Genomic DNA, 16,065 nt, shown 5'->3' on the forward strand with positions numbered 1-16,065 from the left:
TTTCTTGAGTTCTCCTTAATGATTTATCTGCATGGAAGCCACTTGAACTAGACTTGTTAGTGCTGATCAGACATTGTCCTGACAAAAACAGAGGGAGAAAATATATGTACAATGTGGTTGATGACCTAGACTTTTTGCTTGTAGGCAAGAGCTATGAAATGATAATCCCATAATTCTGGTGGGTTGCCTTAGTGGCTCCACTATTTTCTTCTACTACAGTATTTATATTTTCAAGCATAAACTGAAAAGAGAAAATAGACATAAAAGAAATGCCAGAAGAATTGCATATTACTGTGCGTAAGTCAATCATATGTACACGCTGAGAGAAAATTTTGGGACCAAAATCATGGATTTTGGTTCTACCAGTAGATACATCAAGGGCATGTAAACGATGTAAATTACCATATTAACAATGGATGGATCATAGGTTTTCTCCTGGATTGACTGCAATATTAAACATAGGTATCATAAGTGAAAGCCGTTTTCTGGGAATATTTTGAATTGAAAGGTTTATGAAAGCTTTTTGTAAAAATTTGCTCAACCTATACACAAGTACATACATAGGATAATGTCCAAGTTCCTTTATTTTTGATAGTAATGCAGTAGATAGTATTTCTTCAAGTGCAACTATTTTAAAGTTTCTGTCCATTAAACCAACAGAAAACAAAGGTATCTCTATCTCAGCTACTCATGTGGACGATTTTGGAGTATTTCAGAATTTTGGATAAGGGATGTTCAGCCTGTACTGCTATACCACATGTATTGATGTTTTATAGCCTCATGTCTAGAATCCTTTTGTGCCTTATTATCAATGTATATTGTTTCATAAAATAATATAAAGGGATCCTCTTATACTCTTAAGAATAACTAAAAGTATTCTAGCATATTTTTTGAGAGATCCCACTTCATCCAAGTTTCGGGGATACTCTTTTAATGCTAAAATAAGCTGACACAGCTATGGGGGGGGGGGCAGACGGAGGAAAAGTTCTTGTTTGTTACTCTGTTGCTTACATGATTTTTTTTTTTTTAAATGAACTTACGCTTTTCTTTTCAAGGAAATATAGAGAGCAATTGTGAGAAAAAACAAAACCATTTTCTTCCTACCTAAAAGATTGGTTCTTTTAATTTCAGAATAGATTGCCTCAAAAATCTATTTTAAAAACAGTCCTCTATTTGTACTCTAGATGAGTGATGGAGCACATGATATTTATGCTAGAACAGGAAGATTTTTGAAACACTACATTTTTTAAAAGGGATTCACATCCACATCTCCAGAGACAAGGGTGAGCAAAGACACAGGAAAGATCTCTCACTGATCAATTTCTATAGTATTATGAAATTTGAACATGTATTGACCAAAATGCTTTCATTCATTCTTCCTCCCCTCCCTACTGGCTGGAGAGATCTATCTATATATATAAAAGAGTGATGGCATCACGGCAGCAGACAAAACAACAAAAGTAAACACCCCACAACCTCGAAAATTGACATCACAACCCCTCATCCATGCCTCTAGGTTGATACAACAAAAAGAAAAGAAAAATAAAGTCCTAATTAGAGGGAGAGGAATAATTGTTTTCATCCAATTACTGCCAGTTAGAAGGCTAAGCTCCGCTCACTTGGTCTCCTAGCAACCCACTCAGCCCAGGGGACCCTTTACCTTAACTACCACCAATTCCTCAATACTTTATTTCCCATACAACCATACTTCGCCACAGCAACGCGTGGCTGGGCACAGCTAGTATCAACTGAAAACTCCTTTCCAGGAATTCTCAACTAGTAATAAGTGATGTTTTCCTTAGCAAGAAATGTCACTTCTTTACAATAGTTCGATTAGGCCCTATGTATGTATCTGAATGTTTAGTAAAGCAGTGTATTATAAATATTAAACATGACAATTAACTTATTTCAAGATTGCTTTTAGCTGTATTCTTTTAACATATAGTGTGAGTCATTTTCAGTTCCATATGAGAAAAGAAGTGAAATACAAAATAAATGAATGAATAAATAAATATGCTTTCCTGCAAAACGGTAACACTAAGAACACAAGATAAGGCCTTAAAGGTTGTATGTTATGGGTTTTAACAAGATAATGAAGATACACTGAATATAACCATCGTGTGCACCAAGTTTTGACATCCTTATCTTTGAAATGTATTATGTGAAAGCTCTTACAAGGACCTTTCTCTTCACTAAACACCACAATTTTCTGTTTATGAAAAAAGTTCTGCATTAATTTAGCAGCAACAGAAAATCCTAGTATGAAGTACACATACTCTGTTATTAACATTTGTAGTTTATTAAAGTTTACACTGGAAAATTGGCAGACATGTTTTTGCTTATAGAATTGGCACTTTACTTATTTTTTCTTGAAAACAAACAGATGATATATTTTTCAGTACATGCCAAAATGAAATTAATTTAGTTATCAACTTTTGGTAATCTTGCATGTAATTTTAATAAATGCGTTTAAAATGAGTTCAGAAATTTTGAAAATTTTGACAGTGTAAGAATACATCCTAACAAACTGTGTAATAGAAAAAGCAAAATAGTGGTAAGATTATTTAGTACAGTTAACATAAAATTTTGAAACGGTAGTGAAAATGTTTTAGAACCCCTGTGAAGACCTACATACTATTAAATCAATAAAAGAAGACAAAATTGTCAAAATAGGCCTGAATTGTTTCTAGACACATAATTCCTCCCACTACTAATCAGTGGTCTATTGCTATAAACTGCTATTGGAATTGAGAATATACAATGAGAATATTATCATTTTTCTGGCTACTCAGTGGTCATAGCACCAGTGCTTTGAAAGAGAAAGGTCTTGCTCTCCGTTTTAAAAAATCCAAGTGATTCTTTAAAACAATTCTATCAATTCCACAAATAATCCTTTTATACTAAATATTCAGACAAAGCTATTTTAGTATGCATCTGGATACAAAAGTATCTTATCGCATTTTTGAGACAGAGAGAAATCTTTAGCATAAGCTTTCATATAGTTCTCAATCTGCATTACATATGACGAAATAAACAGAGCCTATGAAAGCTTGTGCTACAAAATTCTCAAAGGTGCTACAAGATCCCGCTGTATATCTGTTTGACCGTGATTGCTAAGGCCTCTTGAACAAGTTTGATGGTTATGTTTAAGCTGCAAGGCCGCAAGGAGAGGGAACTCAGATTCATCATGTAACAATCAAATGGAGTTGAATATATTTTCTGTGGCAAGAAGCAATGGTCCATCTTTCAACCCAGATTTTGCACAGGTTCTGTATATTTTATTTATTTTAAATTATATTTATTTATATAGAGAGGGAGGGAGGGAGGGAGGGAGGGAGAGAGACTGAGCTTGGATAGCATAGGGAAGGGTTAACATCCCCGTGTTGATTATTTTGTTGCCGTCCCCGTTCGGAAGATTTTCACCACACTTTCTGTTCCTGTGATAATTGGATTTTGAAAGGTTTGGTTCATTGTGGAAACAAGGATTGGTGATAAAGCTTCAGTGGAAACACCTTCGCCCCCTAAGAACTCTTTCAAGAGTGAATTTCCCTTCCTAAGGGTAGATTTCTCTCAGTTTTCTGTTGTCTCACCCCTGTTCTTAACTATGAGTCATTTGTAAGTCAGATGTTTGTAACTCGGGGACTGCCTGTACTCCACAACTATTCGGTTCAACCAAGGATCCTTTCCCCTTACACAATCTCATATTGGCCACTTTACCCTCCATCTAGTCTCATGGTATGTCAGGCAAATTGTCAGGGAAATAATAATACTTTATTTATACCCCATCCCATCTCCCCAAGGGGACTCGGAGCCACTTACAACAGTGAATATTAGAGATCCTTGTGATCTCTTCCAAATCTATTTCAAGGTGATAAAAGTAGCTTAGTTTTTGAAACTTGGTCCTGTTTCCTTACTAATTTGTTGTTATTTTCAGAAAGTATTCGGTGTTCTCTATAACACACTACTATAACATACATCAACATTCTATAACACACATCAACATGCTATATCACAGAACTGGAAGAGACCATAAGGACCATATAATCCAACCCTTTGCAATGCAGAAGAAAAAGAAGTAGATACAGTAATAGTTATTATTTCTGCTAAATGTATATCCTGCCTCTCTCTCAAACCTGGGACACAAAGTGGCTTACAACAGCATTAAAACAGGAACAAATAAAAACACAAAAGTTGTCATATTAAAACAAATTACAATAACAAAATATGGCTGAGTTAAAAACACATCAATGGAGCATTATAGCATCAACCAACACTTAAATCTCATTCCTCAGAAGCTAATCATTGCCCATAGCACACCTGGGTTAAACCCTTGTGCCAGCAGGACTGCTGACCGATAGGTCAGCTGTTCGAATCCGGGGAAAGCAGGTGAGCTCCCTCTGTCAGCTCCAGCTTCTCATGTGAAAACATGAGAGAAGCCTCCCACAAGGATGGTAAAACATCAAGCTTTCAGCCATCCCCTGGGCAACATCCTTGCAGACAGCCAATTCTATCACACCGGAAGTGACTCACAGTTTCTCAAGTCACTCCTGACATGAGGGGGAAAAAAACCTGAATAAAAAGGCATTTTCTAACAGTAGAAGGACAAAAGGAAAGAAAAGGGCCAGCCCATTAGTATCAATTTCCATATCATGTATTACCCATTTCATCATGGAAACCAAACATTTCAGACTGACGTTTTTTCAGCAGTGGAAAGATTCTTATGATTTTCTTTCCCACAGTGCCAATGCCACAATTTTCTGTAGCAACTGTTGATATAACTTAAATAGATTGAATATGAAGTTTAGCAACCTTCTGTTAAGTTACACTATACATAACCTTTCTTCTTAGCAAAATCCTGCAATATGTCTAAAAAGATTTTTACATCTAAGAATAGCTACCTACTCACACTCCATACTAGTCAGGCATAAAGATTTAAAACTTCCCTATCACAATTTCAATTTGCTGTGCCTTACCATCACTATATCAAAGCCTTGAGAAACTCTTTCCTATTTTTTTTTAAAAGCTCACCATTAACTTACTTGACATTCTAGAATAATGTTTATTGATTTTTTAGTTTTAACAGTGTTATAAATTAAGTGATGTAATGGACAGAATTATTGTAGTACTATAAAGATCATGTCTTTCAGGTTCTTAACCACATATTGCAATAGAGTAGCAGTTGGATTAATGTTAAAAATAGCTCAAGTTGTTGGTAACATCAGGTAGGGGTGTTCACCTGGAAAACAAGACATGGCACTGAAGTATGTTTAGTGTCACTAAGTAGGGAACTAAGCCTGTGATAATGTGATTCTGCCCTGCTACCAGAAAACCTTTCATTAGAGATGCCAATTGGATTCTGATGGGGGTTCAAAGTCCAATTGCTAGCAACTGTAATTTTGACCTTGGACCAAGCATATATGTGAACACCTTATCCTAAATAATATAATCATCATTCTAAAATAAAATATTACACAATATATATTTATTTAGCCATTTGGGGAAGGGGAGAAAGGCTGGTGTAGGGGATGAAAAAAAACCCCTCCAAAATATTTCCTTCCCCCCACCCCTAGGCCTTTACATTTCTATCACCAACTCTTAGTTATTTCACAGACTACCAACACAGAGGTTATAACATTAATATATAGATAAAGTTTTGGTATATTGATATTGTTATGTTAACTATAAAATAAACAGGAGGGGGAAAACATTAATTGAAAATGTTTATATTCAAAGATGTAGTTATTCCAGACTTAGCCTTTTCTCTTGAGATGTCGTGTCAGTACTCGACATTTGGACACCTGACATCTGCTAATTTGATTATTCAGATTAGCCACCACCCTTGAAGCCTCCCCCACTACTGAACCTTGAAGCTACTCCATGCACATTCACACAACAGCCTTGGGCATCAGAAGGAGAGAGCACCTACAATCGCTATGGCTGCTACCCACCACTGGCTGCTCTGTAGGCTCTAGCAGGCATTTTGCCAGGGAACTGTTGGTGCTCCACCTTCCCCAACTCCAATGTAGCTATGTGAATGTGCACTGGGATTAGGGAAGCCAAAGCGCCAGCGATTGCCCTTGCTGATCACTTCCAAAGCTGGATGCTCTGTGGGCTTTGGAAGGCGCTTAGACAGTGTGAGCGTTGCTGCTCCACCTTTCCCAGGTCAGATACGGTATTACTGTGTGCAGATGTGTTTCTGAGCCCATAATTGCAACTCATAATGGTATACCTGGTGAGCGACATCAGAAAACAATAAACTTCTTCTTCATACTTATCAGATATGAACATTAAAGATCAGTCTCTCTAGACGAATGGTTCTCAACCTGGGGTCCCCAGATACTTTTGTCCTACAACTCCTTGAAATCCCAGCCAGTTTACGAGCTGTTAGGATGTCTGGGAGTTGAAGGCCAAAAACATCTGGGGACCCCAGCTTGAGAACCACTGTTGTAGACAGTATTTCACCCCAAGCCTTATGAGGCAGGACACAGAAGGAGTGCAATAAGTTATTTTTTGGTGTTATGAAAAACAACATCCCCCAAATTCATCAAATGCAAATGCCCAAGGCTCTTCCAGTTATGATATTCCTTGGGTTCCAGGTCAGCTACATCCCCAGGATTACCTTCTATACCAGGGGTCCCCAAACTAAGGCCTGGGGAGCTGGATGCGGCCCTCCAAGTTCATTTATCTAGCCCCCACCCTCAGTTTTAGACGTAGTTTTGTACATACAACTTGTAAGCTGCTCTGAGTCCCCTTCGAGGTGAGAGAGGGTGAGGTATAAATGTAGTAAGTAAATAAATAAATAAATGTTGTTGGGGGGGGGGTTTGCACTACAAATAAGACATGTGGAGTGCCCATAGGAATTTGTTCGTTGTTTTTTTTAAAATGATAATTCGGCCCCTCAACAGTCTGAGGGACCATGAACTGGCCCTCCACTTAAAAAACTTGAATTAGAGTTTAAAATTGATATAGTTAGGATTTAGAAAGCTCTTGATTTATTGGCTTCCTTATTAGTAACGTCTCAGCTTTCTTTTCTTTTCTTTTTTTGGTAATGCACTGCCTTGTGATTTTTTACATTTTTCCCTTTTGTAATTGCAACCCTCCCTTTACAGTGGTTTACTTTGTGAATTCGATGAGTCTTCATTCCACTGAGCTCAACAGACCTCTGAAGGTGCCATTAGCCACAGATGCAGACAAAAGTCAGGACAGAATGCTACTGGAGCATGGCTACACAGCCCGAAAAACTCACAGCAACCCTCTATGAGTTTTCTTTGTTGGTTTATTCTTACTACTTGACAAGAGTCAATCAATGTTATTTTCCAGACCCACAATCATATCAGGTTTTCCCCAGGAAGTTTTGCAAATTTCTGCCAGAATGGAGAGAATTTTATTATAGTCAGCCAAAAGGTGTTTTATATGTTCAACATCATTTGCTAATAATACAAACCACTCAACAAGTGATGGACACTCATTTGCCTCAGAGGATTGGCAAGGGGCTCTTCTGTGGTTTCATTACAATTATATAAAGATAGTTCTGAAATCTGCTCCACATTCACACATTTGCATGAGACTTGGGGAAGAAGGATTTAGGTCATGGAATGACAATGTACGTTTGCAAGGGAAATGGAAAGGCAATTTGCTGTATTAAAGTTATGTACATTTCACAGCTAAATAAACCTCCCTTGCCTAGTTTCCAACAGACCTCACAACCTCTGAGAATGCCTGCCATAGATGTGGGTGAAATGTCAGGAGAATGTTTCTGGAACATGGCCATACAGCTCAGAAAACTCACAGCAACCCAATGTTATGTACTGTTTTCACATTATGAGGCAGGGTTTTAAAGCTGCAACCATTGGACTGTTTGTGCTGTGCTGTATAACAGAAGTTCCTCAGGGACCATTCTGAGTAGCTGATTTAGAAAATCAAAGGATTTTTACTTCTTCAAACATACCCTTCAATCTTGTTGTTGACACAATGAACTGCATTATATATTTTACTCAATTCCATATGGAGAGCAACAGGCCACTATGTTGCCTACTTTAAAGTGTAAACACTAACAAAATTTATAATTGTGAATTCAAGATATTGACAAAGAAGAAAAAGGGAAAAGTGATGATGCTTGAAGGATTAGTAATATGGTGGTAGTATAGCCTGATATATTTGATTTTACTTCTATGTTATCTCTTTCTTTCTTATCTTTGTTTCCATTTGCATTTCTTTCCCTCCTTGTGAAAAGATTGAGTAAGGATTTATAACGACAAGTAGAAACAAAAGGTATAAGAGGATTTTCTAACTATAAGGATATTGAAGACATGAAATACACTACAGAACTGTAAGTGAGAAAGACTGAATTGAGATTTTTGCAGGTTAGATGAAGCCATAAATGTTATCTTTTTTAGTCTGATAATATAAAATATAGTGATAAAAACTTAATAAGGAAGTAAGATTATGATGATTGCTTTTAATGGTTTTTAAATTCTGTTTGAACCCTCTTCTAAAGAAAGTAAAGGCTCAATACAAACAGTTCTATACAAACAAGAAATGTGAGAAGGTGGCTTTGAAACAGCAGCTCTCAAATACTAATATTGGCCTTAAAGTGTCTCTCTGTGGTGATAAGAAAGATCACAAAAAAGACTTCAATCTGTCATTCTCAATCTGGGGTAGGGGCCCCTGATGGCACAGTGGGTTAAACCTTTATGACTTGGCAGGATTGATGACTTGAAGGCTGGGTTGCAGACCTGAAGGTGGTTCGAATCCAACCCAGGGAGAATGCAGCTGAGCTCCCTCTATCAGCTCCAGTTCCATGCGGGGATATGAGAGAAGCCTCCCACAAAGATGGTAAAAAACATCAAAACATCCGGGCAGATGGCCAATTCTCTCACATCAGAAGCGACTTGCAGTTTTTCAAGTCATTCCTAACAAAAAAAAAACAAAACCTGGGTCTGGAGACCCCTGGGGGTCTGCGATGTCATCACAGGGGATCGGATTAAATTATTAACTGCTATTGGTGTTGACATTATTATTTTAAATTCACATAGAATCATTATACTCAAAATACTATATTATAATAGGAGTGTTTACAATAATAGATTAACTAATATCCCCTTCCCTCTAAATTTGAAGCACCTTTGTAAAAAAAAAATTGAAATAATTCTTTGATGCAGTCTAGTACCTTAAATCTTGAGTTAATTTTTGCGGGTTCATGGCCACAAAAGATATTTAAAAGGGTGTCAGTGGTGAAGAAAAGGTTGAGAACCGCTACTTTAATCTGGTCAGATGATGAGTTATTACAAAGAGCCCAGTAACTCAACAATTAATCCAAGTTGGCGAAGTGGAGTTTTCTGCTTCCACATCCACTCCTCTACACCTTTACAACACCCTCTCCAGTTTTTTAGTCCCAAATCGCCAAAACATAACAGGGCATTTTCCCACAACCCAGCAGTATATATAGGCCTGGGTGGAAGATTTTCCCCCAAAATTACAAGTGACTAGATAGACCTAAAACAGGCTAGGAGAATAGATCCATTCGGGTTGCATGCAGCCTACGATTGAGGGAAAGTGTGGCCTCCAAACACTACATCCCATCCTTCAGATTTTGTTTTGTTTTTTTCCCCAGTGTGATTTCTAAATGAAAATCATGCCAGAAGCCCTCCAAAATACATGAAGAGGTCATTAAATAATCACTTCGTAAATTCACTCCCGCCCCCGCCAATACATTATTATTATTTTCTCCAGACTCATAGCAGGAAATGATGTGATATCACTTCTACTCACCATTTTGGAGAAGAAATGAAGAAAAACAAAGATACAGTAGAGTCTCACTTATCCAACATAAACGGGCCGGCAGAACGTTGGATAAGCGAATATGTTGGATAATAAGGAGGCATTAAGGAAAAGCCTATTAAACATCAAATTAGGTTATGATTTTACAAATGAAGCACCAAAACATCATGTTAGACAACAAATTTAGCAGAAAAAGTAGTTCAATGCGCAGTAATGCTATGTAGTAATTACTATATTTATGAATTTAGCACCAAAATATCACGATATATTGAAAACATTGACTACAAAAATGCGTTGGATAATCCAGAATGTTGGATAAGCGAGTGTTGGATAAGTGAGACTCTACTGTACTTAGGAATGGGATGATAGCCTGTGAGGTGCAGTTGGAAGTGGAAAATTGACCAACCCCCACTCAATTTTCTACCCTTGCTTTACATCATAACTGGAAAACCACATTCTCCTTCTATTATATGCTCCGTTCCTGGGCTAAACCAACTGGTCTATAGCAGGTAAACATGCACTACTGTCTACTGGTCTTGTCCCATGTTGCTCCTCTTCCTCTATGTCAGAGTCCAAGATAATGCAGAGACTTGGAGACATCATAAAATGTTTTAGGGGAAAACACCCTAAAACCACAATAAAATAGCTGGACAGCAGTAACAGCAGAATCATAATAAAACAAAAATCTTAACACATCATATGGACTGGTACAGTGTATATCCATCTTTTCCTTATGTTACATCAATTATTAGTTCAATGCATAATGCAAAATACTTTCAGCCAAAGTAGTTGGGTGTATGCCAACTGAATCCCACATATCAATGTGACTGAATCACCTTGAATCCATGTACTTCAGCTTAGCTGGTCTGGCCAAGAAATTATGAGCATATTGCGAGCCACATGGAAGAAATGACGCTCAAAATGCACAATTTGAGTTTAGAAAAACTTCAGATTTAATTTTCAACATCTCCAAATGAAGCTAGGAAACACCCATTTGAAACCCTGGCTTGCTGCTGCTATTCAATGAAAAAAATGTTGAGTTAGATGGATCAATGATCTGCTTTCATATATAGCATCCTTCTATGTACCACATGGGACTAGGATGTTGAGTTCCATTGTCTTGTCAAATATTTATTACTACTTATTATTCATTTCACTAAAATATTTATATCCCATTCTATATCAAAAGACCTCAGGGTAGCTTACAGTAAAATCAGCATCACCAATTTAAAACAATCAAAGGAGTAAAAAATAATTTAAACAAGATCAAAACAATTTCACAAGTTAAATCTAGTTTAAGCAACTTCAAATAATAATAATAACAATAACAACAGTAACAATTTTCTTTCTTACCCGCCTTTCCTCGTGGCTTGAAGCAGGTTACAACATCGCTAAAAACACACAATCATCTAAAAACATTCTACAAAATACACATATTAAAACATATTTCTACAAAATACATATTAAAATACACAAAACAAGGATTAAACATAAAACACAAATTTAAAATTTATGATTAAAACTGGCTAGGTAAAAGACAGGAAGAGATAGATCTTTACTTGTGTCTTAAATGCAACAGCTCATTTAGCTGTCGGAACTCTTCTAACAGGTCGTTCCACTGTCTTGGGCCGGCCGATGAAAAGGTCTTCTGGGTGACAGTTGCCAGCCAAGTCCTGGCAGCCTGGAGCAACTGCCCCGCAGAAGACTTAAGTGTTTGGGGCAGATTGTACGGAAGAAGGCAATCCTTTAAGTAAACTGGACCCAAATTATGTAGAACCACACTTTGTGCTTTGTCCAGAAACTAACTGGCAGCCAGTGGAGTGACTTTAGTATAAGTGTAGTATGTTCACTCCTGGATGTTTCTGTAACCAATCTGGCTGCTGTATTTTGAATCAACTGGAGTTTCCGAACTTGGTATAAAGGTAGCCTAATGTAAAGCGCATTGTAGAAGTCCAGCTCTGAGATTACCAGTGCACGCACTACCATCTTTAGATCCTCCAAATCTAATAAGGGACGCAGCTAGCGTATCACCTAAAGCTGACCATCACATCTACTTGGGCTGACATTTGGAGGGACAGGTGCAAGAGCACTCCCAAGCTATGAACACAGTCTTTCAGGGGGAGTACAAACCCATCCATAACTAGTTGACACGGCTCCATCCCCAGATTAGCACCCTTGATGGCAAGCACCTCTGCTTTGTCTGGATTCAGTTTCAATTTGTTTTTCCTCATCCAGCCCATTACCTCCTCCAGGCATTCATTCAGAGGAGACATGCTATTCTTAGCTGAGCCTGTTTTGGAATGCATGGAGAAATATATTTGGATGTCATCAGTATACTGATAACACTGTGCCCTATGTCTACAGATAATCTCTCTCAGCAGTTTCATGGAAATATTAAAAAGTATTGGGATAGAATGGCACCAGTGTGTGCCCCAAAGGATTTAGTAAAAAATTGTGTTTTTACTTGGTGCTAAAATGGCATTTTTGTTGGTGCCTATCAGACCTCTAGTGGAATGGTATTACACAATATGGGTCTAATGGTGAAAAAGGATCAGGTTGCTTGTCTGTAAGTGTGGTTCTCCAAGTAGTCATTTCTGCCCTATCACAAATTGGTTTTTCATTTGCACAGAAACTCCATTTTGATGGTGTTCCAGATATGACTAGCTTGATGGGACTCCCGCTTCCTTCTATCATGCATATCTCAGCCTACTAAGCTACTGTCACACAGTTTTGAACTCAGCTGTAAAATCAATTTGAATTCTCAGAGTCCTAGTCCAACACTCAAACCATTATGTCATGCTGATTCAAACAGGGATACCCAAAACAAATGATTGCCTAAATCTGATGATCTTCCCAGAGGGCTTAGCTCTTTGACACTCATTGATACATTTCAGTTTAAATGAAAAATGCCTCCCCTGCAAATTTGCAGAAGCTGGGTTTCTCTTTTGGTGCTAATTTGACCATGAGACACGTGAATACTAGAAAAGATGTTGCCTAGCTTATCAGTGATATTGGGCTAAAAAATTATTTCAGTGCAGTGACACAGCCTCCCCGTTACAAAAGTTACAGGAAACCATTTAAAATTCTAAACTACATGTCAAATCTTACAATAATCAAATACAAGAGCTTGCAGACTGCTTAGGCTCGATGTTTTTATCTTCTACACTGCTGGAAGGAAACATTTTTAGAAGGTATACATCCAAGATATTTCCCTGTAAGGTGAGGGTTGAGGACGTTCACTATAATTTGCATATGAATATTATTATCCCAGTTCTCAGAAACATTGAAGGAGATCTGACACATTATATGTAGATTATTCCTTCTCAGATGTGACTTCTCAGGTTAAGTATGAATTCCATGGCCTAGATGGCCCCTTATTCCAACTCTATTCCAACTCTGTAATTCTATGGTTCCATTTCTACAGTATGGCAGATTGTGCATCCCTTATCCAGAATTACAAAATCTAAAATAATCCAAAATTGTCCACATGGGCATATTGGAATTTTTTCTCTGAAATATTTAAAAGTTATACTGGATATATATGTTCATAAGTCTACATATACATATGCAAATATTTCAATGCATTTTAGCCATGTGCTTTTACCCAGAATTGTCTCTTATTGTTTATAGTGTGTTATCTGTAAAATAGACTTGATCTTTGCCTGTAATAAATATCTTATGATCACATGAGAATAACATAGTAGCTTCATTCTAACTCTTCTGAAACAGCTTCATGGATAGCTTTATAGCGGTTGAACCTAGAAATTAATAATCATGAATAATTGAGGTCAGGCTATCTATGCAGGTAGCATGACTGCTGTCACGCCACTCTAAACTGGAATAACCACTAACGGAAGTTAAATAGAAAGCCAAATTCATGAAGTGTTCATTCAGATAAGTACTAGTGGTATCTTCCACACTTGTAGGTCTTCATCAAATGGAGGCTGATCAACCATCTGCTCTAGCAGAGGAACCTATGTATCAGTCAGGGAGTTAGACTGGGTGTCCCACAAGGCTGCTTCAACTCTATGGCTGAACTAAAAGTTACACTTTAGTAACAAAAGGGCAGAAGCTATCTTCTTTACTATCTCCTCCCCGATGAAGTCTCATATTTCCAATCCTCCAAAATTGCTCCACTTGAGGATCAGGACTCCATCGAATAACTTGGAATGAGGCAAAATAAAGTTTCTCATTTAACAGGATTCCCTACTACTTTGTGGAGAATTTTGGGAAGTGGGCATGGGAAGAGGGGAGGTGAAGTCAGTTTCTACTAGCCATATTTGAGACACTTGGAGTCTGGAGTTAGTCATATGATTATGTTGTTTTATTTCAATGAACCTAAAGGACAGGGAAGCCTAAAAAATGACCACACCGAGCAAATTCAATCATATTGCCAACAAGTGAAATGATTCTGTATGATGATTTTCTTTTTCTTGGAAACGCACTGATTTTTAACTGTTCATTGTTGTAATTAGCTTACTCAACCAGCAGCTTTTTGTATTTGATTATATATCCCATTATTGATTAAACCTCAGTGAATATGAACTCATTTGTCCACTCAAGGAAAAGATTATTAAGATTACTTAAAATGCAAAGTGCTTTTAGAGCCATTTAGACCATTGTAAACAGAAGTAATTTGTGTATGCACTTGCGCGCAATTGTAGGAAAAGAATCAAACACTTTTTCCATTTGGCAGAAGAAAGCAGACATCTTTCAGGTTGAACAACACAAGTGTTCTTTACAAAGGCTGGATTATTGAGAATCACAATGAACAAAAAAAGTTATTTTGTTCATCATCTGAATAATTTTTCAACCTAGATAAGATAGATTACTGGTCTCAGCCCATACAGTTGCCTCAGGAGGCCTCTGTTCAAAGAAATATTAGGGATCCACTTTGCTATTGCCGATATAATTGTGGCAATAATTGAAACTGCATTCTGTTTCTGGAGTAGTATTTTATGAATAAAAAAAGTAGTATATGCAAAATCATGGGGAAAACAACCAAATCAAACAACAGAAGCGCCATGATGTCATAACACTTCTGCTTTAGACCTTTTTAAGAGGGAAGATACGACTGCAAAAGATAAGGAAAATTTCTCTTCTTCTACTCCAGATAAAGATGGTGTTCACTTCCCACCTAGTTTTTCAAAAGCACAGGTGGGGAAAGAGCCAATGAAGCAAGGATTAGTCTTTCTCTTGCTCCAAACCCAAATCTCTGTTCCTTGTTTCAAACAAATTCCTTTAAATATGTATGTCTTTAAATTATGCAGAATAGGTATACCTTAGAGAAGCTACATTTCAATTTTACAAAAGAATATTTCCAAATTTACTAGAGAAGGGGTTCTCAAACTGAGCTGTTGGGGCTCCATAGTTAATAGCGAGAGGCTCCGTGGTGCCATGCTGCTTCCTGCCTCCTCCTCTTTTCTCCTCCTCCTGAAAAGTTTTGAACTGTCAGAAACAGCAGCAGCAGCCTCTTCTCGGAGCACAGATCCTTTCTCCCCCGTCTCCCTCACCATCCAGATTCTTTTCCTTGCCATCCAGACCCACTCCTCTATGCTTCCAAAACCTTATTTTCCTCCCACTGCTCAGGGGGGTGCTTCGATTGTGTTTTTCCTGCATAGCAGAAGGGGATTGGACTGGGTGGCTTTCTGGGGTTTCTATTATTATTATTATTATTATTATTATTATTATTATTATTATTATTATTATTATTATTACAAAGGCTGGGTGGCCATCTGTTGAGGGTGATTTGATTGTGCTTTTCCTGCATGGCAGAAGGGGGTTGGACTGGATGGCCCTGGGGTCTTCCACTGAAATACTGTTAAGTATGTGTTGGTTAAAATTGTTCATTTTAAATATTGTATTGTTTTTTCTTTCCTTTTTTTGTACTGTGTGAATTAGTTTACACAAACACCCTCCATCCATCTTGCCACTGGCCCAACCCATGCCTGATATATATACATTATATACATGATATAATATAATATAGTAACATTTATTGGAGCTCCACAAGATACTTTTGATTCAAAAAGGGCCCCATTGGTGAAAAAGTTTGAGAACCACTGTACTAGAGACTTAAGACTACTGAAAGGATGAACTATGCTTATACCAAATGGCCTCAGTTAAAGTTGAGTCTCCCCCATTTCAGTTAAAGAATTCTACTTTCAGCAAATGCAGATGCATATGTTTTATCAACTACAACAGAAATTATTATTAAAATATATATGGGGAAAACTGGAGTGAAACTATATCACAAATGTCATCATATCGTTAAAAATAGAATTA

The 16,065-nt window shown here is 37.4% G+C and overlaps 1 protein-coding gene across 3 annotated transcripts in view; it reads right to left on the reverse strand.

Moving 5' to 3' along the window:
* Positions 1-16,065, reverse strand: part of atg10 (autophagy related 10) — a 131,862-nt gene that overhangs the window by 19,294 nt on the left and 96,503 nt on the right. The gene's annotated exons all lie outside the window — the stretch shown is intronic.

This window comes from Anolis carolinensis, chromosome 2 (genome assembly GCF_035594765.1).
Source record: "Anolis carolinensis isolate JA03-04 chromosome 2, rAnoCar3.1.pri, whole genome shotgun sequence".
Classification (NCBI taxonomy): domain Eukaryota; kingdom Metazoa; phylum Chordata; class Lepidosauria; order Squamata; family Dactyloidae; genus Anolis; species Anolis carolinensis.